Genomic DNA, 10,609 nt, shown 5'->3' on the forward strand with positions numbered 1-10,609 from the left:
TAGGTCACAGGTCCCCATAGGGCCACCATGTTGGGATTCCAAGGGGTTTATTCCCATAGTGAGTCATGCTTTCTGGTGTCCTTAAGCACAGCAGTTCTGAGGGCCTCTGAGTTTTGGTTTCCAAGCATTTGGGCTCTGGAGCCCCCTGGCCTTTTGGAAAATATGCTGTGTTCCCTGCTACCATCTTCGGAGTCCTATAGATTTCTGTTTCTTTAGATAGATCCCACCCTGGTTTCTTTTCTCTGATTTATCATTCCTTGCTTGTGATCTGGGTCTCCGTACTATTGCCTTAGTCAGCCTGTACCCCTAGCCTCATGCTCACCTACGTCTCTTTCTTTGCTGGAGAATCATCTACCTGATTGTTCTCCATGGATTCCTGGACTCTGGCAAGAGGACAGTACAGCAGCTAATCCAGATTACAGTTTCACCAACGCCTTATTCTTAGCCGCTGACCTGGAGGCCAGACCTGAGTAGCTTACATTGTTCATGCTACGAGAAAGCCAACTCTCGCCAGCTGCAAGCTTGGGGTCCTGCTAGGTTCTCCGCCCAAGCACTGCTGGATGTGGACTCTGCTCAGCCTAGTGCCGATCTTCCAGGGCAGCTGCCCCCGCTCCCCTTTCCTCCGTTTTGCTGGCATGTAAAGCTAGAAATCCAATCCCTCCGGCTAGAGTCTGTCTTGTACCCTAATTCCCTCTCTCGCCACATCCTCCTCCTGATTAATTCTCTACCTCCCTCAGAGACAGTTGATTCATTCCCTCCTCTGTGCTCCCACAGCACTTCAGGATGCTGCTATTATTACGCTTATCACATTGTATTACAGTTAGTTGTTTATGTGTCTCTCTGCCTGCTCCCCTTTTAACCCATTGAGGACAAGGGTTGGGTCTTACTCACCTTTGTATTTTCCTAGTATGATAGCTAGTCAATAAAGAGATATTGAATGAATGGGCTAGCATTCCTCCCCACTCTCATCAAATGCATATCTTTTTTTTTTAGGTCTAGAGAAAAAACACAAGGAAAGAATGAAAATGGCATCAGAGAAGAGCCTCTGCTCCTCATCTCTAAAGTTCAGGATTATTCTCAAACTTGCATGAATAACAGTTACTTGGAGGGCTATTAAAACACAGACCAGTGGGCCCTGTTCCCCAGAGCTTCTGATGCAAGAGATCCGGGGGTGGGGCCTGGGAATCTGCATTTCTAAACTGTTCCCAGGGGACTCTAAATCTACTGGTCTAGAGACCACATTTTGAGGACCACTGCTATCCAAAGATGAGGAGCAGTTAGAATTAGAAAAGCTACAAGAGCAGAGAAGACACAAAGTTTTAGGGGTGAGTGTGACCTGAAGTTAGCTTCTGGGTCTGTTTAGGCTCTATCCCATGCTAAACTCAAATACAACTTCCCCGGAGAAATCCCAAGATGCACAAAGAGCAGGAAGCCTCAGGCAAGGAGAGAGGAAAATGAAGATGGAGTGGGTTTGAGATCTAATGAGACAAATAGAGCTGATGGCCAGACACAGGCGAATCAGAGGCCCGGAAGGAGGGCGATATGGCTGGAGACGGGGCTGGGAGGCGGAGTTGAACCAATGACAGCAGGAGGGATAACAGATGAGAAGGAGTGGGGACTTTGGCAAAGTAAAAATCTTTTGGGACTCAAAGTATGAATGGACGTGCAAAGAGATAAAAGGAGAAAGAAATCACAAACTCAGGGCTGCTAGGATAGCAAAAGGAAAATGCACACAGGGAGACAAGACAAGCAAGAGACAAACCCCCAGCCTATTCCCTCAAGGCTGTGTTCTTGATAAAGCACCGGGAACTCTCCTGCAAGGAACTTAAGAGTTGGGCTGGAGAGTGGGAATGGATTTTTGCTTCATCTTGTCCTTCAGAATCCTCCACTCAGGGCAGAATTATTCAGACTACTTTTCAGTCCCTTGCTACGCCCCTCCCCCAAGTCTGTAACCCATGGGTTACATCAGTTTCTCTAAGGAACACATGTAAGATCCCTATTAGCTTTTTCCTCCTTACTCCTTTGCTCTTCTGAATATGCCAAGAGGTTGCCCCGCATCTCAAGCTGAGACACAGATTTGGGACTCACTCTGCCCCCTTCACCCTCAAGGAAAACTGGTTTGTAGATACCCTGCCGGTGCCTGAACCGACTAGCGCTGGAATTGTAGCTGCCCTCGGAGGGGAGGAGGGCCGCTGAGAAACAACCCATGGAGACAGCATGTAGCAGGTTAGGACCGGGGCAAGCCTGCAGCTCAGACAAGCATGCAATGCCACGGGGTTAATGGGCTGAAGTCGTTCCGAGCCAGAAGGGATGGCAAAGGCCCGATTGTGGCGCTGGCGCTGGAACACCCCAGAAGGAGGCCTTGCCCGCTAGCTCTGCGCCCACGGACTCCAAGTCGACCGCACACATCTTGGCCACAGGGACACCTTTCGCTGCCTCTTCCCCGCCACCCGCAGGGGTTTCATTCTCCCTTCTTCCTCTGGCAGCGTTCCGCTCACCACGGCCAACCGTGTCCCCTTCTCTCACACACTGTGGGGGAGCATAAAGGAGAGCGTGGAGCTAGCTACCAAAGAGGCGAGGAGAAGCCCACCCGGCTCCCCAGGGAGCCCCCCGGTCGGCTAGCGAGAGGGAGTCGGGCGCTCGCAGCCTCGGGGCAGGGACCGCCGAGCGCGCCCGCAGCGCCTGGACCGGCGCCGGCCGGCCCGCCTCCGCGACGCGAACAGCTGGCGCTGTCACACACGCGCAGAGCCCGGCGACCCGCTCCCCTAACGCGTTTGTCAGCCCCAACTCTTCCAGACTCTTCTCTGGGCTCCGGAAAGGCCCGCGTCCCGCACGCCTCGATCCCCACCGGCCGCACACGGGTACCTGGTTGGCTGGCGCTTGGCTCTCCATCCAGTCCCCGGGACCCAGAGGGTGCGAGCACCCGGGGCCGCATCCTCCCGCCCCGGCTCCCCCGACCCGTCCCGACCCCGACCCCGACCCCGACCCCGCCGCCCGCGCGCGTCTGCACAAAGCGCACCGCCCAGCCGGCCAGGACAAAGCGCGCCCCGGCGCCGGCACCTACCTCGGTGCGGAGCGCTGGCCCGACAGGCGGGAGGGCGGCGGGCGGGGGCGCACCGGGAGTCGCCGCGCCCGCAGCCCGGCCGCGTGGGGCGGTTGCGGGCGGCGGCTGGGCGCACGGCAGGCGGCGGGCGGGCGCTGTCACGGGGCGCGAGCCGCACGGGGGGCGCGCGGGGCCGGCGGCGGTGGGGCGCGTGGAGGTGCGCGGGCGCGAGCGGCGGGACTGCGGCGCCGCGGAAGGAGGACAATAGCCTCCCCCTGCCGCAGGCCGCCGGCTCCCGCGGGAGGCCGGGGACCATCTGGAGCCGGCGGCCCCGCGGGGCTCGAGGCGGGGCACGAGTCACCCCCTCCCCGCCCGGCGCCATGGCAACCACGGCCCCTCTCAGGTCTCTGCTTAGCTCCCCGGTCCGGGGTCGCTGACCTTCCCCGGGGCGAACGCGGCGTCGGCTCCTCCGCCGGCTCCCGACCCCCCACCGCCTACCCCGTGAGTGCCCCCGGAGCCCCGCCTTCCGTTCCTCGCCGGCCCTGGTCACCCTCGGGCCGTCTGGGTACCCCCCACCGCTTGCAGGGCTGTCTCTGCTGTTTGAGTACCCCACCTTTGTCCCTGCTCCGCTTTTCGCGCAAAATCTACATCCCCGGAACATGCGATCTTTGCTTTAACGACACTCACCGCCCAGAAGGTTTCCCAGTATTCAGCCTCTTTTCCGTCCCGATTTTTTCCTCTTTGGGCACCTCCGGTCAGTCCATCTCCCTTTAAGCATTTCTTTCATCCATCCCTTCCTTCTCTGGTCCTCCTTCGGTCAGGGAGGCCGGCTCTCTTTCCCAAAGCATCTCCATGGTACCATGTGGTGGAGATTCGTCTCCTCGCAGATCAGATTCTCAGAACAGTCATCACTGCAGCTCCTCTCAGCTCCTTCTCAGCTCCTCTCATTTATCAACCAGAATTCCGGCCTACTCACTGTCTTAAAAGGGAATGGGGGTGGGGACGGACATGTCTAGGCCTGGCACAGCTGGGTTTCTCCTTGGTTTAGTGGCATCCGAGTGGTCTAATGGCCTGAGGTCATTAACCAAGGTGAACTGCTATCTCCTTAAGAGAGAAAAGAATTATACCCAAATAGTAAAGAGTGCCAGGTAAGTGCTAAAAGTGAATTTTCTCGGGTGATTCCCTCCCCAACTGCCACCCCCTCCCCAGCTCTGAGAGGTAGGTACAATTCTTTCTGACTTGAAATCTAAGCTCAGAGATAAACTAATAACTGTCAGTTGAACTTTGCACAGAGCAGTCTGGATCTAACTATTCAATTTTATTGCCCCTGAACATGTGGGCCTGTCTCTACCTGGGATATGCCTGAAATGGCCAAATAAGGGCAATGTGAAGAATGGGCTTTGTGTGAATTATTGGTTTAAGGCTTTGTTTATTTATGGGTAATGGCATTTTAGGATTTTGCTCCTTTAGGTAAAGGTATACATAGTGAAACAAATGTGTAAGTAATTGAAGTACTTTCCAGATAAGATTTTGGTAAAGTGAAATCGTTTGTGTTAAACCCACTTAAAAACAATTTCAAGGTTTAAAAAAAAAAGTCCTGCTACTAATCCAAACTAGTTGTGTCATCTCACCTGCTTGGCCTCAGTCTTCCTAGACTATCAAATGGGTTGGGAGAGGGCTTGGTGTGTGAGTTGCACTAAAAAAAGAGCTTGAATTTCTCTCCCAGCTCGGATAGTCAGATTCCATCAGTAAACTGGAATCAGTATTCTACCACCAAACTGTAACTTGGCCTTCTGGGGTATACTTCACCATTAGCTGTAATTTCAGGCTTTTATTTTATTTTTTTAATTTGACTGTGTCGGTCTTAGCTGTGGCTAAGTCAAGTTCGACTCTTTGCGACCCCACAGACTGTACAGTCCATGCAATTCTCCAGGCCAGAAGACTGGAGTGGGTAGCCTTCCCTTCTCCAGGGGATCTTCTCAACCCAGGGATCGAACCCAGGTCTCCCGCATTGCAGGCAGATTCTTTACCAGCGGAGCCACAAGGGGAAGCCCAAGAATACTGGACTGGGTAGCCTATCCCTTCTCCAGCCAATCTTCCCCACCCAGGAATCGAACCAATAAGCAAGACAATAATATCTTGTATATAGTGATTTGGGTTTCCCAGGTGGTGCTAGTGGTAAAGAACTTGCCTGCTAATGTGGGCGACAGAATGAGATGCAGGCTTGATCCCTGGGTCGGGAAGATCTCCTGGAGAAGGAAATGGCAACCAGTAACTCCAGTATTCTTGCCTGGAGAATCCCATGGACAGAGAAGAGAGTCAGAAATGAATGAAGTGACTTAGCATGCACGCGTATAGTGATTTTCCCTTTTCAACATTTCATCATTCTTTTAAAAGCCTCATAAGTGAACATTCTCATTCTCTTTTATTGATGAACAAACTGATGTTTAGACACCTAAGTGAAAGCCAAGCACATAGAGTCAGTTCATGATAGAGGCACCAAGTCTTCTGATTCCGTGTATGTTCTTTCCCTTCTGCTAGAGCAGGAGTCCACAGAGTCGGACACGACTGAAGCGACTTAGCAGCAGCAGCAGCAGCAGCGAAGGAGTATAGAAGAGTGGTTTAAAAGCATCAGTTTGAGGGGACTTCCCTGGTGGTCCAGTGGTTAAGATTTCACTTTCCAATCCAGAGGGTACCGGTTTGATCCCTGGTTGGGCAGCTAAGATCTCACAGGCTTGGGGCCAAAAAACCAAACCAAAATATGAAACAGAAGCAGTGCTGTAACAAGTTCAATAAAGACTTTTTTTTTAAAGTTTGGGATTAATAGATACAAAATATTATATGTAGAATGGATAAACAACAAGGTCCTACTATATAACACAGAGAACTATATTTAATATCCTGTAATAAACCGTAATGGAAAGGAAAATGAGAAAGAATATATAACTGAATCACTTTTCTGCACATCAGAACTTAACACAACATTGAAAATCAACTATATGTCAATAAAATATATATGTATCTTTAAAAAGCATCAGTTTTGGAGTCAGACTTCTGGGTTTAAAATCTACTTTGGCCATCTCTGCCTTGGGCAAACTACTTAACCTCCCTGGAATTCAGCTCCCTATCTTAAAATATATCATAATGTGGGGATCAAATGAGTTATTGCAGATGAAGTACTAGAACAGTGCCCCGTGCATAGTAAGCACTCAGTGCCAGCTATTATTTTACTGTATTGTCATTTTTACCATACTGTTTCCCAATTTGGGGAGGAAGCATGTTCAATAAAGAGAACACTGAGATCGCTGGTCTCAGCTCTGTTACTGAGTTGCTTTGGAAACTTGCTATTTTGCTCTGCAGTGCGTCAGTACAGTCAGTGATGAAGAAAATGCCTGCTTCCTTTTTACATGAGTGGTGAAAGTGAATGGAATGATGTCTGCCATATACGCTGAGCTTCTTGGAGAATCCAGATTTGCGACTTAATGTTACCAAGATTCCTGAAAGGTCTTGGTATGACTTCCTGCCACCAAACATACAGACATGACTGAAGTCTCAGCTTTCGTTCCTGTGCCATTGAAAACGTCCCTCCTCTGAGACTGATTCTTCTGGCACCTGCCCCAAGTTCCATTCCCTCCTGCACGCAGCCCCATGACTCTCATTCCTTCTGGTGAGTTCCCTCTCTTCTGGCTCCTTCCCATCAACATTTAAACATGCTCAAGTATCTGCCAGCTTAAAAAAACAAGTGAGAAATCTGGATCCTCCTCCATGTCTTGCCCTTAATCTTTACAATGACAATCTTCTTGAGTCATCGGAGCTCATTGGCTCCACTTCTCTGCCTCTTTTTCAATCAAACATTCATTCAAAACCAACCTGGTTTATATGCCAGGCACCGTGCTGGGATCTGGGGATCTCTAATCACGAGTAGAATGAACACTATCTCTGTCCTCTTGGAGCTTACAGGCTGGTGGCGTTGACAGACATTAATAAAATAACCCTCAGATATATAATCACAAAGAACTGTAGAATGAATGAAAAGTTCAGGATGCTCTGTGAGAATTTAAGAGTCATAGCCTGCTCAGGGAGTTGGGGGTGGGTGGGGGTTCAAGGGAGATGTCCCTCAAATAATTTGAGCTGAAATCTGAAATATGAGAAACGTTAACCAGGTAGAGAATGGGGAATAATATTAACAGTTACCAATGTTAACTGGGGACTATATTTCTATATTCATTTATTTGGCTGTGCCAAAGTGGTTTGCTTGTGGGATCTTAGTTCCCTGACCAGGTATCAAACCTGGGGCTCTGACAGTGAAGGGGTAGAGTCCTAACCACTGGACCGCCAGGGAGTTCCCTGTTTGTATTCTTTATGCATAACATTTCATTTAATTCTGTATCAAATCTGGAGGTATGTATTAACCCCAGTTTACAGAAGTGGAAATGGAAGCGTTGAGAGATGCAGTGCCTTGCCCAAGGTCTTGGCAGACAGCAAGCCTGATGCTGCAGGCTGCATGTGAGAAACAGAAGTCCAGTGGAGGGAAAACAGAGGAAACATGTGGTGCATTGTGACTGGGAGAGAGGCAATGGTTAAACCACACACGGCTTATGAGGTCATTGAAAGAATTTTGGTTTCTACCTTTAGAATCCTGGCAGCTACTGAAGGATTTGAAACAAGGAAGTGAAGTGATCAACTTTGTATTTTTAAAAGATTACTCCAGTGGACTTTTCTGGTGATCCAGTGGCCAAGACTCTGCACTCCCAGTGCGGGGGGCCCAGGTTCAATCCCTGGTCAGGGAACTAGATCCCACATGCCACGTCAAAGATCAAAGATCCCGGGTGCTCCAACTAAGACACGGCAGCTTTAAATTACTTTTTTTTAAAGATTATTCCAGCTGCTGTGTGGGGAACATGTTGGAGGGGGTATTCAGTTTGATGTGAGAACCAGTTAGAAGCCTACCACCATGGTTCAGTTGAGAGAGAAGATGGTAGCCTGAACTGGGCAATGGAGACAGAGGAACACACAGGGACAAAGGACTGACAAGATGTGGTGATGGGTTAGATCTAGGGGCGGTGGTGAGGAAAAAGGGTTTGCTATGGATGGACTGTGCAACTGGAGGAAGGGAGGGAGGTACCATTTGCTGAGATGAGGTTTGGGTGAAGAGAGTGCTGGTCTTGGAGATATTGACTCATCAACTGTATCTGGGTGTGGAGCTCAAAGAGAAGGTCTAGACTGAAGACATGCATTTGGAAGAAATTAGTGTAGGGACAGACAGTAAGTGCAGGGGATAGATAAGCATTGGTGCAACTGATTTAATATAAACATAACTTCTGCTCCTCTAAAGCTGCTTTCAACCGGGTTGTCAATAATCCTACTGTTAAATACAGTGTCAACTTCCAATTGCTATCTTATTTCTCTTGGCAGCACTGGACTCTAATTGTACCTGCTTCTTGAAGTGTTCTTCCTTTGGTTTAGGGCTGCCACCCTCTCCTGCTTTTCCTTCAACCCTTGCGGTCCCTCCTTTGTTTCTTTTGTGAGTTCCTTTCTGTTTGTCAGGTAATTTTGTTGTTATTGTTGGTGATGGTGTTCTGTTCTGGGCCCTTCCCTCATTCTTCCTGAGCCATTTTATCTACCATGCTGCAGCTGACATGGTCTTTTTATTTTCTCCCCTTACTTATTTATTTTTGGCTCTGCTGGGTCTTCTTGGCTGCCTGCGTGCTTTTCTCTAGTTGCAGAGAACAGGGGCTACTCTCTGGCTGTGATGTGCAAGCTTCTCATTGCAGTGGCTTCTCTTGCTGCTGAGCATGGGCTCTGGGGCCCAAGGGCTTCAGTAGCTGCAGCTCCCGTGCTCTAGGGTACAGACTTAATAGTTATGGTGTGGCGGTTTAGTTGCTCTGTGGCATGTGGGATCTTCCTGGACCAGGGATAGAACTCATGTCTCCTACATTGGCAGGCAGATTCTTCACCACTGAGGCACCAGAGAAATTCCCTAGAGTGTTTTTTTTTTTTTTTTTTTAACACAACAATCTGACAGATCACTTTGCTGAAAACCCTTCAATGGCTCCCCAACATCTCTGGGATAAAGCCTAAACTTCCTGCTGTTCTTCCTACACAAAACCTTCCCTGGGTTCCAAATCTGGTGCAGGGACCTTCTGGCATCACTGGACTGTCACTGATATACTGGACTGTCACTGCCCATAGTTTGTGGTGGCATGCGGAATCTTAGTTCCCTGACCAGGGATTGAACCCACACCTTTTGTAGTAGAAGCATGGAGTCTTAACCACTGGAAGTCCAGTTCATAGTTGTATCCCCAGCAGAGCAGACATGTAGATATCTGTGCAATAAATTAGTGAATAACAGAAAAGACCTTGAGGGAGAAGGTGATTCTTTGTTGTAAACAGAAGCAACTAAGATGTTTTCATACCAAACAATATGTTTTAAATTTCTTTTACCCCTGATCTATCTCCCATCACTTAAGCAACAGCAAGTGCTTTCTGGATACTGTCCTCTGCAGAAGAATGATACAGAAGATGAAAGTCTTGGTTTTTGACTCTTAATTAGATCTTTTCAAATCTGTTGCAGAGAAGATGTTTTTGAAAGCTGCAGTCTTTTAAAAACATTGTGAGAGCCAGATTCTTGACAGGGATTTCTTTTTTCTTTTTTAGTTTTTTTTTCTTTCCCTTAAATCTCAAGAGACAGAACCCAGTGAACCTAGAGTTTGGAGTTTATGCCATCAACTGTCTAATTGGAAAGCATACATGAATTTTCCTTCCACACAGAAGATATAATCCTTTTTGAGCTTGGAGCAAAATTGAAACAGATTGGGAAAGGAGAGCAAGAGAGTTCAGATGCAACTGCGGGACTTCGTTTTCTGTTCCCACCACCAAACAATAGGGGACGGAAGAGGCTCATAATCTACTACATTACTGGAACTCTGAGAAGACACAGCCTTTCAAAGCACTCTGTGCTGGGGCTTCCCTGGTGGCTCAGTGGTCAAGAATCTACCTGCCAATGCAAGAGACATGGGCTTGATCCCTGACTGGGGAAGATCCCACATGCCTTGGGCGACTAAGCCCGATTGCTGCAACTATTGAGCCTGTGCTCTAGAGCCTAGGAGCCGCAACTCACTGAGCCCACATGCTGCAATTTACTGAAGCCCTCGCACTCCAGAGCCCATGCTCGGCAACAAGAGAAGCCACTGCAATGAGAAGCCCAAGCATCGCAACTAGAGAGTGGCCCCCGCTCGGCGCAACTAAAGAAAAGCCCTTCGCAGCAACCAAGACCTAGCATGGCCCAGAACACATAAAAGTGAAGTCCCCTGTGCTAACAAGAGCAACTGGCACAGCAGAAGTGGTACCGTCACCTGTGTAGGTAAAGTAGGCCTGACATAGACTTCCTCTCCTCACCACTCCCAGCCTTCTCATCCCCTAAGTCCAAGTCTTCTTGGCGCCTTGACCTTTGGAGGGACTCGGGAAAGTTCCCTGGTGCCCAGCCCCTGAGACGAGTGTGGGAGCGAGCTGAGAACTGGGTGATTTTGGGGACTGCTGTGGGGTGGGGGGTGGTAAGAACCCCAC

General features: G+C 49.4%; 1 protein-coding gene across 1 annotated transcript in view; it reads right to left on the reverse strand.

Annotated features, from left to right (window-relative positions):
- Positions 1 to 4,002, reverse strand: part of SPTBN2 (spectrin beta, non-erythrocytic 2) — a 41,527-nt gene extending 37,525 nt beyond the window's left edge. Inside the window, exon 1 of the mRNA XM_044943743.2 lies at positions 3,731 to 4,002. The gene's annotated coding sequence lies outside the window, so the exon portion shown is untranslated. The remainder of the gene's footprint in view (positions 1 to 3,730) is intronic.
- Between the last annotated feature and the right edge of the window lie 6,607 nt (positions 4,003 to 10,609).

This window comes from Bubalus bubalis, chromosome 5, assembly GCF_019923935.1.
Source record: "Bubalus bubalis isolate 160015118507 breed Murrah chromosome 5, NDDB_SH_1, whole genome shotgun sequence".
NCBI lineage: Eukaryota > Metazoa > Chordata > Mammalia > Artiodactyla > Bovidae > Bubalus > Bubalus bubalis.